General features: G+C 41.6%; 1 pseudogene; it reads left to right on the forward strand.

Moving 5' to 3' along the window:
* Positions 1 to 10,411, forward strand: part of LOC122213111 — a 54,056-nt pseudogene extending 43,645 nt beyond the window's left edge.
* The last annotated feature ends 1,491 nt before the right edge of the window (positions 10,412 to 11,902 follow it).

Below are 11,902 nucleotides of genomic sequence, written 5' to 3' on the forward strand. Positions count from 1 at the left end.
AGTCAAACTTTCAGGTGTGGTTTGATCTAGAGATTTACAAGGGACTCTGGCTCTCATTTCCCTTAATTCTTGTAGTTATGTCCTGGTGAATCTACATTTTCATGACTAGCTCCCCACATAATGACAAAGGAAGCTGCATCTGCTATGGGGCTTATTCTGCACATTCCTGAAAGTGGTCTAGGCCTCAACTGACATTCCATTCTGTCTACAGAAAGAAAACAGGTTGGGGGTGGGGGGGAGCTGCATGGCTCAGTCAGTTAAGTCTCTAACTCTTGGTTTCCGCTCAGGGCCTGATCTCATGGTTTCATGAGTCTGAGCCCTACATCAGGCTCTGTGCCCGCAGCGTGGAGCCTGCTTGGGATTCTTTCTCATTCTCTCTTTCTCTCTCTCTCTCTGTTCCTCTCCCATTCATTCTGTCTCTGTCTCTCTCAAAATAAATAAACTTTAAGAAACAAGAAATTATATGCAAGAACATCTATTGTTGAAGTTCATCAGAGTCATCTGATTGGATTGTTCAGGGTCATGCTACCCTGAACAAATCACTGCAGCCAGAAGGTCCTTAACTTAGGTCATGTGCTCCTGGAGTTGGGAATGGAGTCAGATTTTAAAGACCCTATGGATCTCCAATGAAACTTGGGAGCCGATGGGAAAGCAAAAGGGGAAATGATGCTGAAGATACAGCATTATATCCAGGGATATTGTATTTTATTATTATCATCCTACCTAGAAATTAGAACATTGGCTTGGGGCAAATTAACAGAACTGTGTTGTAATTTTGATCTTCTTGTAGCTCTAAGACTTTCATACTCAGCTGACCCTTAGAGTATCAGATTCCTCATCTTAAATTTATTCACTCAACAAATTTCTTAAACCTCTATGATGGGCAAAAAATAAGCAGAACTATCCTGTCCTCACCAAGCTAATGTTTTAGTATGGTGGGACTTAAATATGGATTTTATAGCCTCAGCAAGCAGATGTTCCAAACATCAAGGTACAATAAAATTTGGTGCAATCTGTTATTTTGCCCTTGTGTCTTGATTCTTCTATTTTACTTTGCATGAGGGCAGAAACTGAAATATAATACCAAAACTGTTAAAAAGTTCATTTTAGCTTCATTTTTTTCTTTTAAACATTTCAATTCAAGGGAATTTGGAACCAACTGGAAATCATTCTTTCATGATTACATTTTGGTGTTTAATTAACAACTGGTTTCCATAAGCATTTGTTATGAAAAAGGTTAGGTTGTAAAAGCAGAAATAATACCACAAAAATGCAATTTATTTGTCAAGAAAGATAAAAAGGTAAATAAAGATTTACAGCTTCCCTTGGGGGGAAGTGTTTGATTTAATAAGGAATCCTAATTAACTGGTAAAAATCAATCATAGAAAATAAAGCATGTAATTTGCAACCTGAAACGCAAACTTTCATTTCTGTTTTTCTTTTAGAGCTAGTTGGAGATGTTTGCTGGTTTTGTTTTACACAAATAATCTTTTTTTCCCTGCTGAAATTTACTGCTCCTTATAAGAGCTGAGAATGGTAAATTTTGCAGTGAGTTCCCACCACAGAGATTATTACTGTCACTGGAGACAAGGGCCAACAAATTATGATAATGGAAAACGATGGGATGTCTTCTTTGGCCATGGCTACCATTTTGAGGGAAGACTGATGAATTCCTTCTTCTGACCAGTATAAATGACAAGCACAGGGGCGCCTGGGTGGCTCAGTCGGTTAAGCGGCCGACTTCGGCTCAGGTCATGATCTCACGGTCCGTGAGTTCGAGCCCCGCGTCGGGCTCTGTGCTGACAGCTCAGAGCCTGGAGCCTATTTCAGATTCCGTGTCTCCCTCTCTCTGACCCTCCCCCGTTCATGCTCTGTCTCTCTCTGTCTCAAAAATAAATAAACGTTGAAAAAAAAATTTTTTTAATAAATAAATAAATAAATAAATAAATAAATAAATAAATAACAAGCACATCCAGCTTATTCTCCCTTTGCTTTGTAGTACATGAGCCCTACTTCTGCCCTTTATTGGACCAATGTCTCACCAACCATAGTATCATGTAGGACACTTACTACTTCTGAAAAAAAGTTTTTTCATTAAGCTTTATTGAGGCATAACTGACCTATTCAATTTTTAGATATCTAAGTGTACCTTGTTGTGATTTGATACATGTATATACTACGAAAGGATTTCCCCCATCTAGTTAAGTAACACACTTATCACCTCACAAATTTATCTTTTCTTTAGAATGTAACTGTTGTCACAAAAAAAGAAGAAATTAAGTCATATCAAAATTTGACCCTGGCATTAGGCATCCAGAGGCAAAGACTGACTTCTCACTTGATGTTATCAGGGAGCACAGAATGGCCAACATCTTTAGGTTTCCCTAAGAGCAAAAGTGGCTCGGGGTGAGCACCTGGCTGGCTCAGTTTGTCAAGCAGCCAACTTTGGTTCAGGTCATGGTGTCACAGTTTGTGGGTTTGAGCCCCGCATCAGGTTCTCTGCTGTCAGCACAGAGCTGGCTTTGGATCTTCTCTCTCTCTGCCCCTTCCCTTCTTGCAGTGTCTCTGTCAAAACTAAACATTAAAATAAAAAAGGCGCAAAAATGATTCATTAGGCTGGGATGTTGAACTTTCTTGGGGACTCCTCCTCCAGTCTCAGCCAAGAGCTTCTGAATGAAGCAGATTCCACCCCAGCTCCAGGGGTAGATCTTGTGACCCAGGCCTCTGCCCACTGAAGACTGTTCCCCTTGCCTGTGCTTTTAGTTCATAAATGGGTACACATTACCTAATCAGCCCAATCAGAGATTCAACTAGAGGCATTTTTTTTGGTAAGCTCCAAGAAGAACAAGCACTCTCTGCCCCACTGGACACAAACGAGGAATTCTATATTCTGAAAAGTGTTGATGCATGTGTTTGGAGCACAGGGAGTGAGACTGCCAAAAACAATTTTCTACAAGGAGAAACGAGAAGAAACAGAAACAGAAGCTAAAACCTAGTAACATATCTTAAGCACCTGGATCAAAGTTTACCTGAAGCCTGCTGGGCTTTTCAATGACATGAACTAATAAATATTTCTTTATGTTTCCAGTTTGCACTGGGGTTTCTTCTGCCTTCAACAAAAAGATTTTAATGGATATGCTATAAAATACCAAAAATATCATGTGAGTCTCCTCTTTAAAAATCCCCCAGTAGTTTCTTATTTTCTTCAAGATAAATTCAAACTCGTGAGCTTAGCACAAGTTCTGACCCCTCTTATACTCAGCATCTTCCCTCTGGAGATACCCAATTTCTTCAGATTTTTTTTTAGCCTGTGTGCTTTGCATGCATCAGCATAGCACAGCTTGGACCTAGAGAAAGTCTCAATTCCATTAGCTGTAAATTGGGGATAATAGCAGCTTGTTCCCTATAGGTTGTCCTAATGGTTCCTGTGAGATAGTAATATGTGTAAACTATTTAATGCATGGTTCCTTCTCAATAAATATTTATTAAACGGAAAAAAGTGACTGACAAATTATTATTTAAGGAAGCAATTGTCTGAAATCCAGGATGACCCATGTGGTAAGTTAAGTGTTTCTGAGGAATATGTACATTTCCAGACCTTCTGCCCACCATGTTAGAATTTTTACACTGGAATGAATTTCTAAGACGTAAAATTTCCAAGACGTAAAATTTCTAACAATTAAACATGCTCTCAAATGTAAAGGGGAGAGGTGATCTATTGGCTCCCTTAACCTCAGAGGTAATCACTGTTTCTCTTGTCTAGTAAGTACTGTCATTTGCTTCAGAAGTCCCAGGTGTCTTTATAGCTTTGTTCATTCTAATATTATATTCTTTGCTGCTACTGAGACTCCATTCTTTTTTTTTAAATACCAGTATAGTTAACACAGAGTGTTATATTAATTTCAGGTGTGTAATATAGTGACTTAACAATGCTATACATTACTCAGCGCTCAGCAATATAAGTGTGCTTTTTTAACGTTTATTAATTTTTGAGAGAGAGTGCAGGTGCACAAGTGAGGGAAGCGCAGAGAGAGAGGGAGACAGAGGATCCGAAGCAGGCTCTGTGCTGACAGCAGGGAGCCCAATGTAGGGGCTCGAACCATGAGATCATGACCTGAGCAGAAGTTAGACACTTAACGAACTGAGCCACCCAGGTGCTCCAATGCAAGTGTGCTCTTAATCCCCGTATCCTATCTCACCCATCCCCCCACTCAACTCCTCTCTGGTAATCAGCAGTTTGTTCTCTACAGGGGAGAGTCTGATTTTTATTTTGTCCCCTCTTTCTTTGTTCATTTGTCTTGTTTCTTAAATTACACGTATGAGTGCGATCATATGGTATCTGCTGAGACTATTCTTAATGACTTCACCGGATTTTTCACTGAGGCCCTTTTCACATGAGTCCTGATGAAATTTATGGGTCTACCCCACGCCTCAGTTAACTCAGCTGGGGAGGAGCCAAGACGCCCCAAGTGACCTGCGTGAATCAGAACGTGGAGCTCAATCCTCATTCTCCTGGCGTCTACAGACCTGGCCTTGCAGCACTCTGACAAGGTCAGAGTCGTGATAAAGGACACAGAGTGTAGTGGTTAGGGCTTTGGCTCAGGAGCTGGGCCCACCAGTGCTCTAGGTGCAAGCCACGTGTAGTCCGCTGACTCCTTGAGCTGTGGCTGCTGGGATTGCAGAGTTACATTTTTTATTTTATTTACTATTACATTAAATTTAAATTAAAAGATAGATACCCCGTCCAGTTACAGGAAACTTTTAAGTACGCTTAGAACCATTTGGGTATGTGCGTCTTCTTTTTCAACTCTACATTGCATGAGATCTAAGTACAGATTAGGTATTTCTGCTGAAAATTCAGCATTCCGACGGAGATGCGCTCTAAGTGTAAAATCGTGTTAGATTTCAAAACTTAGTAGAATTAAAAGGAATGTTAAATATCTCATTAATAAACATTACATTGATTATACATTGAAATGATAATATTTTGGATATGTTGAGCTGAGTAGAAAATGCTGCTAAAATTAATTTTACCTCTTTTTAAATACAGTTACTTGAAAATTAAAAATTGTATGGCTTGCATTCTATTTCTGTTGGATAGCACTGCTCCAGGTAAACTCATATCGTTTAAATCTTCGCTCTGACATGCTGTGTGACCTTGGGCATGTTGTTTAACCTCTCTTGGCTGAGTGAGACTTTACTAGTGATGTTCATCTTTTCCTATTTTTTTAGGGAGGGAGGGAAGGACAGAGAGAAAGAGGGAGGCAGAGAGAGACGAGGAGGGGAGGGGCAGAGTCCAGCCTAGCATGGAGTTGGACTCAGGGCTTGATCTCACAACCCTGAGACCATGACGTGAGCTGAAATCAAGCCAGAGGCTCAACTGGCTGAGCCACCCAGGTGCCCTTACTCCCCTATCTTTTAAAAAAAATTTTTTTTTAATGTTTATTTATTTTTGAGACAGAGACAGAGCATGAACGGCGGAGGGTCAGAGAGAGGGAGACACAGAATCTGAAACAGGCTCCAGGCTCTGAGCTGTCAGCACAGAGCCCGACGCGGGGCTCGAACTCACGGACCGCGAGATCACGACCTGAGCCGAAGTCAGCCGCTTAACCGACTGAGCCACCCAGGCGCCCCATCCCCTATCTTTTTAAGGAAAACATGACTTAATGCATACTTTGTGCTTCATACAATGACACATGATAGTATGCAATAATGATTAGCCTTAATGTATTTAATGTGTATAAATTACTATTGCTTTGCATATTTATTATCCATGCTACTATTTTCATTTAGGAAAATACCAAAAAGTTATTACTACATTTTTCCATTACATGGGACCAAGTTCCTCTTGTTTGTTCTAAAAATATTAACAATATTAACCAAAGCACTTAGGAAACCATGTGGTATGTTAGAAAGAACATACCACTAGGTGGTATGCCTGTCAGAGTCAAGGTATATGCCTGTTCGTCCCTCATCTGCTATAGTCTGTGTGACCTTGTTCCACTCACTTTTTGTGTCTGGTCTCCGTTTCTTCTTATAAAAGTCACTGACGTTGGAGATGGTGATGTCTCCGCTCCCTTTCAGGTATAAAATACTGGAATTCCTCTGAAATTAAAGGGCATGAAGTCATATGTACATTGGAAAGAAACCCAGTTGGTAAATTGGGAAGAGGGAAAGACGAGTGAAGTATTTAAAAATGTAAGTTCTTTCAATGGGGCTCTCAATATAGGTCTTTTCCAAACCAGTTCTGCCCAAGTTCACTTAACTCAACTAAGGAGGACCCAAGATGCATGAAGTGGCCCTGTGTGAACTGGGTTGTAGGATCCAGTTCTCCTTTTCTCAGATTCTATCACTCTGTTAGTGTAGCATTAAAGAGGCAGAGTGGAAAGGTGGTAGTTTACCTAATAATACTAACAGTTAATGCACGGATCCCTTACTATGAACCAGGCACTGTTCCTTCAATTGATAAATACTCACAACCCTATGAGGTAAGTTTTAGGACAGGGTCTAGTTCCTGAAGGGACATGCAGGCAAAATAATTTAAACTAACTGCCCAAGGTCATCCTTCTGGCACTGAATTCAAACCGTGGTGGTCTCGAGTGCAGTCCCTTCCTGCTGAACACTGTGCAGTGCTGTTCTGGCCTCCTAGTGCCAAGTACCACGTCAAGTGTTGGGGTTACTGGGGAAAACGTGACATGTGGCTCCTGCCTCATAGAGGTTGGAGGGTTTTTGCAGAGTTGATACACATTAAATACACTAGGGAGCTACTGTCTATTGCATATTCATGAGGTCCAAGGCATCATGTGATGAGTACGTTATAGATCATCTCGTGTTATTTTTGTTACAAAAAAAGGAGGAGGAAATCTATCATAAATACTAGAAAAATTTGGTGAGTAATGTAAAAGTATAAAACTGGGGACCTTGACCTACTTTAGGTGCATGAAGAACATCCAGGGACTTCCTCCTTAAGAAAGAGAAATTTCATCTGACATCTGAGGTTGCATAAGAGCTAAATAGCAGCGTGTGTGTGTGTGTGTGTGTGTGTGTGTGTGTGTGTATGGCTACTAGCAGGAATGATGGAGAGTATTCTGGGCAAACAGCCTCGAAGTGTTGCACTCAGTTTCTGTGGATGCAGTTTGTAAAATTTCAAGGGTGTTTTACATGCTAGCATCATTCTTTTGTTACTGTGCTGTTTTTTTCAGTACGCTTCACACCCAGTGCAGAGCTTGAACTCATGACCCTGAATTCGAGACCCTGAGATCAAGACCAGAGCTGAGATCGAGTCAGACGCTTAATCCACTGAGCCACCCAGGAGTCTCTGTTATTGTGTGTGCGTGTTTGTGTATGTGTTCTTTTTTTTCAATGTTTGTTTATTTTTGTGAGAGAAAGAGAGAGAGAGAGAGAGAGAGAGAGAGTGAGCAAGCAGGGGAGGGGCAGAAAGAGAGGGAGATAGAGGATCTGAAGTGGGTTCTGTGCTGACAACAGAGAGCTGGATGCCAGGCTCATACTCACAAACCATGAGATCATGACCTGAGCTGAAGTCAGCCACTTAACCGACTGAGCCACCCAGACTCCCTCTGTTACTGTATTTTTAACATCAGCCCCACAATCACATCTGTGGGGAAACGGTCTGTGACTCTCGCAGTCATGTCAGTTCCCCCTTTTGATACATCTTCATAGGGCTGTGCCTGCCTCCTTCAGCTCTGAATGTCACGTTTCAGTTGACTTGCAGGGCTCTGTGATTAACACCTGACATTCACCAGACTTAAAGATCCATCAGGGCAGGAACCAAGTTTCTTTTTGCTCAACATTCTATTTGCAGCACTGAAAATTTCGTTAAGTAAATCAATCAAGAGGTATTTTCAGAATGAGATTGTTACTAGCTTAAAATGATCACCATGATGGGGGGTGGGAGGTGATGGGCATTGAAGAGGGCATCTTTTGGGATGAGCACTGGATGTTGTATGGAAACTAATTTGACAATAAATTTCATATAATAAAAAAAATGATCACCATGAGTTCACATTTATCTCTTGAAGCATACGACCCCAGATGAAATAAAAATGAATTTTGGATTATGGATCATTGTAATCTGTTAATAGGACACAAAGAGTGGGTCCTGTTTGCCTTTCTAGCAAAGCCTTTAAAAATGATCTATATTCACATTGTTTTCTAAGTAATATACATTATGCAAAAGCACACTGACAGGTCTACGAATGAGTTGGTAAAATAGGTAATCTAAAAGTTTCTTTATTCTTTGAAGAAAAATGGGTAACTGTCTTCTAAAAAATAAATTATAGAACACTTTTCACTGATTCTCTGATTTTTCTAGGTAGTGAATCAAATATATTATTTATAATTAGTGTCTTTTGGTTACTTTTCTGCATGGTTTTCCCTTTTATAACTCTCTTTTTAAATCTAACAGAGATTAAGAAGTAATGTGTTTTGTAATATGTCAAATGAAAGAACCGGATGAAAGAGTATATATAATTTTATGCATGTGAAGGCCAAATAGGCCAAACTAATCCACTGTTAGGTGTCAGGTGAGTAGTGGCCCTTTAGACAGTAGACCCTGGTGGGTTTCTTGATCAGGGTCCTTGTCATGTGGGTGTGTTCAGTTTGTGAACAGTCATCTAGCTGTACAATTATGATGAGAGTACTCTTCCTGATATATGTTGTACTTCAATAAAGTTATACAGGGGTGCCTGGGTGGCTCAGTCGGTAAAGCGTCCAACCTTAGCTCATGCCATGAACTCACAGTTTGTGAGTTCGAGCCCTGCATTGGGCTCTGTGCTGACAGCTCCGAGCCTGGAGCCTGCTTCGGATTCTGTGTCTCCCTCTCTCTCTGCCCCTCCCCCACTCGTGCTCTGTCTCTGTCAGAAATAAAAAATAAAAAAAAAATAAAGTTATTCAAATTCAGACACATAATGAGTGTTCTGAAACAAGGAATTCATTGTGTTTTTGGAGATTTCCCATGACTTAGATGGAAGGCCCTATTAAAATAACTGAGAGTTAAATATCTCAGGAAAATGGTGTCAGAGAGGTTAGTTGAAGGAACGGCATTTGATTCTGGTATCTTTAAGAAGGGATGCTGTATGCTCTTCCTCCCTCGAGTGACTAACTGTGGTGTCCAGGAACTTTAAAAACTCTGGAGAGACTTGGAGGCCGTGTTCCAATCCTGGCAGCCTGACTCCCGACCACAGCACTTTATTCAGGGCAATGCCCCTGGTCCTACAGCCTGGCTGCAATTGAAAGTACCTGGGAGCTTTAAACAAACAATGCAAGGGGCTCACCTGTATGGATTTTCAGATGAAACCCATGTGGGATCTGGCCATTAGGATTTTTTAAAGCTGCTCTGGTAATTCTGATATGAAGCAAAGTTTGAGAAATACTCTTCTTTTCTATATGATCATACAGTTGCCCCTTGAACAACACAGGGGTTGGGGCACTGACTGCCACCACCCAGATGAGAATCCACTTAACACTTCTGACTTCCCCAAAACTTCACTACTAATAGCCTACTACTGTTGATCAAATAAATGCCTTACTAATAACAGTCCATGAGGTTCCGTATTTTGTATGTTCTATATATTACATACCGTATTGTTACAATAAGGTAAACTAGGGAAAAAAATGTATTAAGAAAATCATAGGGAAGAGAAAATACATTTACAGTACTGCACCATAAAAACTCCACCTATAGGCAATGTGCCCAGTGATCTCTGGATCTGTCTCTTGCTTCAAAGTGTATGCACAGAACAGACTCAGGGATGTCCCTTCCCTGAGGTGCCTCAGGGGTGCCTCCCACCACCCTCCAACCTCTTTTCCTTCTTCTTAGCCATCCCCTGACTTCGAGACCAGCCAGCACCATCTTCTGAGCTTAACTCCTTACTGCTCATCAACCAGGAGCTTCCAGATTTCTCAGAATTATTCCAGAGGTGGAAGCTGTGGCCAACCACTTGGTCAACCTGTGGGCCTCCTACACTTACCTTTCTCTGGGCTTCTCTTTTCACCTCGAGGATGTGGCTCTGGAGGGCATGGGACACTCATTCCAAGAGTTGGCTGAGGAGAACCTTAAGGGCACCCAGCATCTTTTGAAGAAACCAGTGCCCTCTTCGAGGACTTGCAGAAGCTGTTTCAAGATGAGTGGGGTAAAACCTTGAGGCCAAGAAAGTTGCCATGATCCTAGAGAACCTGAAACAGGCGCTTTGGGAGCTGCATGCCCCGGGTTCTGTAGCTTCTGGGAGAAGTGCTTTCTGGATGAGGAAGTGAAACTCATCAAGGAGATGGCGACCACCTGACTCACCTCTGCCGGCTGGGCTCCCGGCTGGGTTGGGCAAGTAGCTCTTCGAAAGGCTCACCTTGAAGCATGAGTAACAGCCTCAGGAGCTTGGCAGCCCTGGAGGGTCCCCTCTGGCATGACCCTGGTGTCGGGGCTGCTGCCTGAGTGTCTTCCTGTAGCCACTAGGCAGCTTTTTAACCACACTGGAGCGCTCTCTCTAGCTGTGGACCAAATGGAAACAATAAAGCTTTTTGCAGAAAAAAAATCCAAGTATAAGTGGACCTGAGCAGTTCAAACAGTTCAAACCCATGTTGTTTAAGCGTCACTGTACTAAATTATATCATACTTTACTACACTATAATACTACACTATGCCATGCTGTGCTATGGAATGCCATGCCACAGTACAGTATACAGCTACCCAATGCTATGTATTGCCTAAAAACACATACATATGTAAGATAAAGAAATGCATGAAAATGATAAGCCCCGCATTCAAGATAGTGATTACTCCTAGGAGAGAGAAAGGGGGCTGAAAACAGGAAGGATACCTGGGTGAACTCAACATACATACGTACATAATTTTTATTATGTTTATGTCATATTATTTATAACTTTCTTAAGCTGGAACGTGTGCGCTGATAAAGCTGACATCAATCATTCGTTAGTTATTTGTTGAGCCCTGCCTTGTCTCAGGTTTTTTTTTCTAGGCTCTGCAGGAAAAAAAACAAAACAAAAAAAAACAAAAAAAAACAAAACAAAGAACAAAAAAACGACAATACCCAAACAGACAAAATCCTTGACTTCACGGAACTAACATTTTAGTTATGGCAACCGGGTAATAATATACAACTAAATATATGCTTTATGTGGTCAGTGTTATGGAGGAAAACAAAGCAGGTTAATGGGATTATGAAAGGTAGAGATTGGGGTGGGCCAGAGATGGCTCCTTCATGCAGGGGTTGTGAGGAAAGGCTTCTCTGATTAGCAGAGACCTGAAGAACTCAGGGAAGGGAGTCAAATAGATATTTAGGAGAAGAGTGTCGAAAGCAGAGAAAGCTCTAAGTGCTAATGCTCTGGGAGTGAACACGGGGAAACAAGAGGAGCGGGAGGGGGCAGTGAGAAGGGGGAGAATGGTTGGCAGGTGGGGGAAGTGTCTCACGAAAGGCTGGGAAGCCAGCGTTTTGTTCTCCATGAGACAGGAAGCCTTTGGAATATGTTTCATAGAAAAGCCCCTATTCTTTGTGCCTGTTCTATATGCCTTCAACATTTCTAATACATTTTTAAAAATAGAGGTGTTATCACACACAGACACGGCAATGTTAATTATTTTATTAGATTCATCATCTCTGGTAGAAGAAGGGCTGGGGACAATTTGAGGGCCCCATGAAGGTAAATCTGTTAAAGGTGGGGCAAATGGACCCAAGAAGGGAGTGTGTGGGTGTGCATGTGTGTGTGTGTGTGTGTGTGTGTGTGTGTGTGTGTGGAAGGGAGTGTGTGGGTGTGCATGTGTGTGTGTGTGTGTGTGTGTGTATAGGGAGCAGTTGCCGAATACAAATTGTACTTTCTCAATATGACAGCGTGCAAACAATGTTCAGGGATGTGCAGGGAGTCCTGATCT

This window comes from Panthera leo, chromosome A2 (genome assembly GCF_018350215.1).
Source record: "Panthera leo isolate Ple1 chromosome A2, P.leo_Ple1_pat1.1, whole genome shotgun sequence".
In the NCBI taxonomy this organism is placed as follows: domain Eukaryota; kingdom Metazoa; phylum Chordata; class Mammalia; order Carnivora; family Felidae; genus Panthera; species Panthera leo.